Raw genomic sequence first — 7,003 nt, forward strand, 5'->3', positions numbered from 1 at the left:
CTCAACTCAGTGAGCAGCTGTTGAACTGAACAGCCAGACTGTTAACTCAGGCCCTGTACAAGATGCTGCGGCCTGGGTACATTTTTCTACCCAGGTCCTGGGACCAGGCTGAGTTGGTGCTGAATGTGCTGAGCTCCGGTGACTGGATCAAGAAGCACTGGCCTTGCAGGTTTTTTCTTCAACTGCATCAAATCCACTTGTTCCTGAGCCACCTAGGCAGGTGGTACTGATGCACTCAGACACACTGTCTCTTCATGGATGAAACTGAATATGCATATACCCACAGGTGCCATTGTTTTCTAGAAGTTTAGCCCCCACTTCCTGCACCCCCAGACTCCCCTGGCACCTCGTCGAGGCAGCATAGGGTACAGAAGGACCAAACTCCACATGAACAGATGGAGGGCCTGGTCCTCACCTTGCCTCCTCCCCTCACAAAGTTTAGGATGGTTGCTGGCAGGCAGCATAACTTCTAGGAGCTTCATCATGTTTACTAGTAAAATGCAGACAACAATAATTATCTCAAAAGGTTAAAGGCAATTAAATGCCACAGGTATGTAAAGCTTCTAGCACTGCTCGCCCCTACGTGTGGCTACTGAGCACCTGTAATGTGTTTACCATGAGCTGAGATGGGCTCTGAGTGTAGAACACAGGCCAGATTTCAAGGGCTTAGTACACACACAGAAATGTGAAATATTAATAATGTTTTTAACATTGAGTATATGTCAAAAGAATATCATTCTGGAATCTATTAGGTTAAGTAAAATATATTACAAAACGTAATGTCGCTTGTTTCCTTTTGCTTTTTTAATGTGGCTACTAAAAATTTTGCAACTACAGATATTGCATTATCTTTCCATCGGACAGCATTATTCTAGCACAGAGCCTGGCACAGTTTTTGTGTAGGACATCAGAGACGACTCACACCTTGTTCCTCCTACCAGAGCCAAGTCCTCTATTCATTTAGTACATATTTACAGTGCCTGGCTCTGGGCAAGATGCTGGAGATACAAGGAGCAAAAGCAGACACTATCTTTTTCCTAGTGGACCTTATTATCTGGTGGGAACAGACAGACATGAATATTTTCATAAATAAATGTAAAACTGCAGCTCTTCAAGTGTCGTGAAGGAGAAGTACAGAGGGTGATGAAAGTGGGGAATTCACTGGGTGGGGGAATCGAGGACCAGGGACTCCTCCTGGGGAAGTGATACTTGAGTGGAGATTTCCAAGATAAAGGGGAGTTGACAGGAATAAGCCAGGCGGGGAAGATAAGCCCAGGGAGCAGGAAGGCTGAGGGTGAAGACCCTGAGTTGGGCCAGGGCTTGGTATGTAGAAGGAACACGAAAAGACCAGTGTGACAAGAGAATTGGGCAAGAGGGGTTAGTAGACTGAGACTAGGGAGGAGAGGTCGGTGGGATTCCATCTCCAGGGCTTGGGTGAGGATCTGGGGCTGGCCCTGCAGGAGGTGGAAGCCAGCCAGTTACAAGCAACCGAGCGTCCGGCTCTGATCTGTATTTTGAAAAGATCCCTCTGACCACGGTGCGAAGCCCGCTGGGGAGCGGCGCAAGTGCCTGTGTACAGATCGGTTATGGACACTGCATCAATCCAGGTAAGAGGCGAGAGATGCCTGAACTGAGGGGTAAGCGGCGGAGATGCAAGTAGACGGTCTGGGGGGTCACTGAGCCGGCCGGATCGACGGGGCGGGGTGATGAGCAGTGTCTGTGTGTGTAGGAAGGGGTGGCGATGTCAAGGGAGACTCCGAGGCTTCGGATGGGTGCCACCCAGCCCCAAACACTCTTTGGGCTCCTATCGAGCCCTCTCCCATCTGGTCCCTCTCCCGTACCCTCCCTCCCCGCACCGTCTCGCCCCCGGGTTTCATCCTCCCACCCTCCTCCTGCCCTACCCCGCGACCCCTACCCGACCCAGCCCCCGCTCCTCTAGGCCTGGTCCGCCCTCTTCCCCACCCGTCGTCGACCCTTCTGGGTCCGGGACCCAGTGACCCTCTGGCCCGGCGGACCCACTTGGGCCGCAACCCCTCAGGGGCTTGTCGAACCTGCGCGGTGCATCCCAGGCCGGCCCTCTCCAGCCCCCCAGGCCCCTGGGCAGAAGCAGGCCGCAGCCCTCCGCCTACTTCCCGGCCCGGCCTCTCCGCCCCGCGTCCCTCGGGCCAGGGCCCTCCCTGCGGCCTGGCGCGCCCAGACCCCCGGCGCGTCCCACACTCACCAGGGAGCCGACCTAGGCCCAGCTCCCGCGCCCAGGTCTCCCAGCCGCCGCTTCACTAGCCTCCGCCAGCCCCGCCTTCTCGGGGCCCCGCCCCACGCAGGCCGACCCGGGCTCCTATTGCTCCATTTCACCGTCACGCTGAATTCTCCTTCTTCAATTGGATTTGTTGCCTGTCACTCAAAAGAGGGCGGGACCAGTTGCCGGGGCTGGGAGTGAGGAGCCGCCGGTCCCCGCCCTGCTAGCGGAGGCCTCTTAAAGACACAGGCTGTCTCCCCCGCCGCGGGCTATGGGTTTTGGAAGAATGGGATTTCTCAGCGAACGCAAGAGGCTGCATTTCTTTCCCCCCATCCCCCCATCGCTCCCCGAAACTTTTCTTTTGGCACAGCCCGTGTTCCTTGTGATAAATCAGAGGTTTTGAGGGCTCAGATGTCCTCTGGTGGCACTCAGCCCGGTGCCCAGCACGCATGTAACGCACTCAACGGTGGGATAACTGTGGTTTGGAGAACTGAGTGGGAGGTGACAGTCGTGTCAGAGGCTTTGAGCAGCCGCGGCTGCTCACCACCGAGCCGGAGCTAATTATACCGGCACCCAGGGCTGACCGTGGGCGCGGAGCAGAGGCAGAGGGGTACAGCTCAGCTGTACTGTTGGTAGGGACCCGTGGGAGGTGGTATTCGTCACTGCACCTGCAGATCGGAACAAGGCTGGGCACTGCGCCAGCGCCTCACTCGTGCCACGTCCCTTTACACTTACAGCCACTCTGATGTAGGTGTTATGTGGGTCCCCTGATCGTACAACTAGGGATGGGCAGAGCAAGAGGCCAGCCCGTGCTTGTTTGATTCTAAAGTCTATGCTCTAACCATTTTGTCTCACAGATCCTTACAACCACCCCGAGGGGTGGGTATTTTGTTGTCCGTTTTATAGATGCTCAAGGGAGAGACTCAGTAATGAAACTGATACTCAGCAAAGACACTAAATAACGACTGCCATTTAAATAGCACTTCACAGTCTGCAAAGCATCTGAGAAGCAGTTTTACATATATTGTTTCATTTGATCCTCAAAACATCTTGGAACTGAAGATGGTATTTATTAGTCCTCTTTTACTGGTGAATACAACGATGCTCACGGAGGTTGAGGCTTAGTAATAGCTAACATCACTACAGCCCTTGCAGAAGTCACCAGCAAACTTTCCATAAATATCCAGATAGTGAATGCTTTTCGCTATACAGTCTCTGTCAAAACTGTTCAGCTGTGCTGTTGTAGTGTGAAAGCAGCCACAGACAATGTAAACCCATGAGGGTGACTGTGTTCCAATGCAGCTTTATTTACAAGATAAATAGGCGTTGGCCTGTGGCTGTAAGTTGCCCACCCCCAGTCTACAGTGCTTTGGTTACCAAAGCCTTTTACAGACCATTGCTTTGTGGAATCCTCACAGCAACATTGTTATTATTCATACTCTTCTTTTTAATTATTAATGAATTATTGTTGTTTTTTAAAAATAAATTTATTTATTGGCGGCGATGGGTCTTCGTTACTGCGCGCGGGCTTTCTCTAGTTGCGGCGAGCAGGGGATACTCTTCTTCGTTGTGGTGCACGGGCTTCTCATTGTGGTGGCTTCTCTTGCTGCGGAGCACGGGCTTCAGCAGTTGTGGCGCGCAGGCTTAGCTGCTCCATGGAATGTGGGATCTTCCTGGACCAGGGCTCGAACCCGTGTCCCCTGCATTAGCAGGCGGATTCTCCACTGTGCCACCAGGGAAGCCCGAATTATCATTGTTGATGATGTTATCATCCTCGTCATTTTACAAAAGAAAATCAAAGGCTTCGCAAGGTTAAGGAGTATACCTGAGGTCAACTCAGGAACTAGAACTCGGGTCCAGCTTTCCTCATTTCCAATTTCATCTTCTGACTACAAAACTGGGTTGTGAGAAGGCATGAGAATTCCACCTTCGTCTAGCAGATCTTTTTCCTGCCCCATTGCAAGATGAGAGGCCAAGTTCATTTTACCTTTCCCAGGCTCCAGGGGTAACTCCTGTAATTCCTCTCTTCGGGAACATTCTCCCACTTCTTCATGCCTTCCCCGTTTACTGCAGCCCATAAACACCTCTCCCTCCCTGAACCCCCAAGGGCTTATACCAAGCAACCTTTTATATTTTTATCACTTTTTAAAAACTTTTTATTTTACATTGGAGTATAGTTCATTAACAATGTTGTGTTAGTTTCAGGTGTACAGCAAAGTGATTCAGTTATACATATGCATGTGTCTATTCTTTTTCAAATTCTTTTCCCATTTAGGTTGTTACATAATATTGAGCAGAATTCCCTGTGCTATACAATAGGTCCTTGCTGGTTATCTATTTTAAATATAGCAGTGTGTACATGTCAATCCCAAACTCTCTAACTCTCCCCCCCACCTCTCCTGGTAACCATAAGTTCGTTCTCTAGTCTGTGAGTATGTTTCCCCAGCAGCCTTTTATTACTAAGAATAGAATCTGCTGGAAAATAGGCTCCACGTGGGCAATGACTTCCGTGGAGTCTGCTAGCTGTCCGCCAAAACCCCTTCTCCCAGCCTTGTGATGATGATAATGTGCTAGGGGATGATAGGATCACCAAATAGAAAGTACCAGTGTCCCTGAATGGAGCAGAATTGCTACCTGCTGACCTGGAACATTCTAGATCGCTTCATACTCTCATGTGAAAGAGAAGTAATCCTTGTTCTTTAAGCCACTGATATTTTGGGGGGAGAGGGGGTTGAGTGAAAGCTTCCTTAAATTTTGTGCCCTGGGTATCTCACGTGCTTCACCCTAGTCCTGGCCCTGCTCAGTACACATTTATCCAAGGAATAAATCATTCACTTTAGCTTTACAATACTTTGTCTCTTTCCCCCCCTGATTTGCCAGTGCAGGTTCTTTAATTGCAAGTTTCAGGAACCAACTCTGGCTAATTTTAGCAGAAAAGGAGTATATTGGCAGGCTAGTAGCTAATTCACAGAGGTGACAGGAAGCTGGAGGACTAGGCTTAGAAAAGGCTGGAGATGCTTTGGGCGTTTAGGTAAGCAAAATGCATTAGTTCCATTCTTTTCTCCCCTTTCTTTTTTATTTTATTTTATTTTATTTTATTTTTTAACATCTTTATTGGAGTATAATTGCTTTACAATGGTGTGTTAGTTTCTGCTTTATAACAAAGTGAATCAGTTATACATATACATATGTTCCCATATCTCTTCCCTCTTGTGTCTCCCTCCCTCCCACCCTCCCTATCCCACCCCTCCAGGCGGTCACAAAGCACCGAGCTGATGTCCCTGTGCTATGCGGCTGCTTCCCACTAGCTATCTACCTTACATTTGGTAGTGTATACATGTCCATGCCTCTCTCTCGCTTTGTCACAGCTTACCCTTCCCCCTCCCCATATCCTCAAGTCCATTCTCTAGTAGGTCTGTGTCTTTATTCCTGTCTTACTCCTAGGTTCTTCATGACATTTTTTTCCCTTAAATTCCATATATATGTGTTAGCATACGGTATTTGTCTTTCTCTTTCTGACTTACTTCACTCTGTGTGACAGACTCTAGGTCTATCCACCTCATTACAAATAGCTCAATTTCGTTTCTTTTTATAGCTGAGTAATATTCCATTGTATATACGTGCCACACCATCTTTATCCATTCATCCGATGATGGACACTTAGGTTGTTTCCATCTCCGGGCTATTGTAAATAGAGCTGCAATGAACATTTTGGTACATGACTCTTTTTGAATTATGGTTTTCTCAGGGTATATGCCCAGTAGTGGGATTGCTGGGTCATATGGTAGTTCTATTTGTAGTTTTTTAAGGAACCTCCATACTGTTCTCCACAGTGGCTGTATCAATTTACATTCCCACCAACAGTGCAAGAGGGTTCCCTTTTCTCCACACCCTCTCCAGCATTTATTGTTTCTAGATTTTTTGATGATGACCATTCTGACTGGTGTGAGAGGATATCTCATTGTAGTTTTGATTTGCATTTCTCTCATGATTAATGGTGTTGAGCATTCTTTCATGTGTTTGTTGACAGTCTGTATATCTTCTTTGGAGAAATGTCTATTTAGGTCTTCTGCCCATTTTTGGATTGGGTTTTTTCTCCCCTTTCTTGATCAGACCTTTTTTTTTTTTTTTTTGCAGTACGCGGGCCTCTCACTGTTGTGGCCTCTCCCGTTGTGGAGCACAGGCTCCGGACACGCAGGCTCAGCAGCCATGACTCACGGGCACAGCTGCTCTGCGGCACGTGGGATCCTCCCGGACCGGGGCACGAACCCATGTCCCCTGCATCGGCAGGTGGACTCTCAACCACTGCGCCACCAGGGAAGCCCATCAGATCAGACCTTTCTTTGATCAGAGTCAGGGTCCTTGGAGCAAGAGTCCGGTGGCTGAGCTCAGGTAACATGCCCTCCCCTTAGCTAAGGAAGGCAGGCGCCCAGACTGACAGCTCCACCAAGACTACTACACAAGACAAGAATTCCAGATCCCTCCACCTCCACTCCCAGCTGCTACCCCTGGGCAACTGAGGCCAGATGCCCTGTTTTCAGGCTGAGATCAGCTAAGAGATGTACCTGAAGCTGAATGTTATCATTATACGAATCCAGCACAGTGTATGGCAGCTGGTGTGGCAAAATAGTTATGATCCCTCGGCCTTGTAAGTATACAGAGCCCTTTGTAACTGTTGGACTGCTCTTCGCAGGCCCCTAAGACCGAAGAAAGAGTCCGGAGACAGAGACAGAGACATCAGTGGCTTATTGGGCAGGGGTCTCTTAC

The 7,003-nt window shown here is 49.2% G+C and overlaps 1 protein-coding gene across 3 annotated transcripts in view; it reads right to left on the reverse strand.

Moving 5' to 3' along the window:
• The window catches only part of ELMO2 (engulfment and cell motility 2), a 38,402-nt gene extending 36,103 nt beyond the window's left edge, over positions 1-2,299 (reverse strand). For all 3 annotated transcript variants that reach the window (XM_060284738.1, XM_030848721.2, XM_060284739.1), the window contains exon 1: positions 2,222-2,299. The gene's annotated coding sequence lies outside the window, so the exon portion shown is untranslated. The remainder of the gene's footprint in view (positions 1-2,221) is intronic.
• Positions 2,300-7,003: the final 4,704 nt, after the last annotated feature.

The sequence above is a fragment of the Globicephala melas genome, chromosome 15 (assembly GCF_963455315.2).
Source record: "Globicephala melas chromosome 15, mGloMel1.2, whole genome shotgun sequence".
Lineage (NCBI taxonomy): Eukaryota > Metazoa > Chordata > Mammalia > Artiodactyla > Delphinidae > Globicephala > Globicephala melas.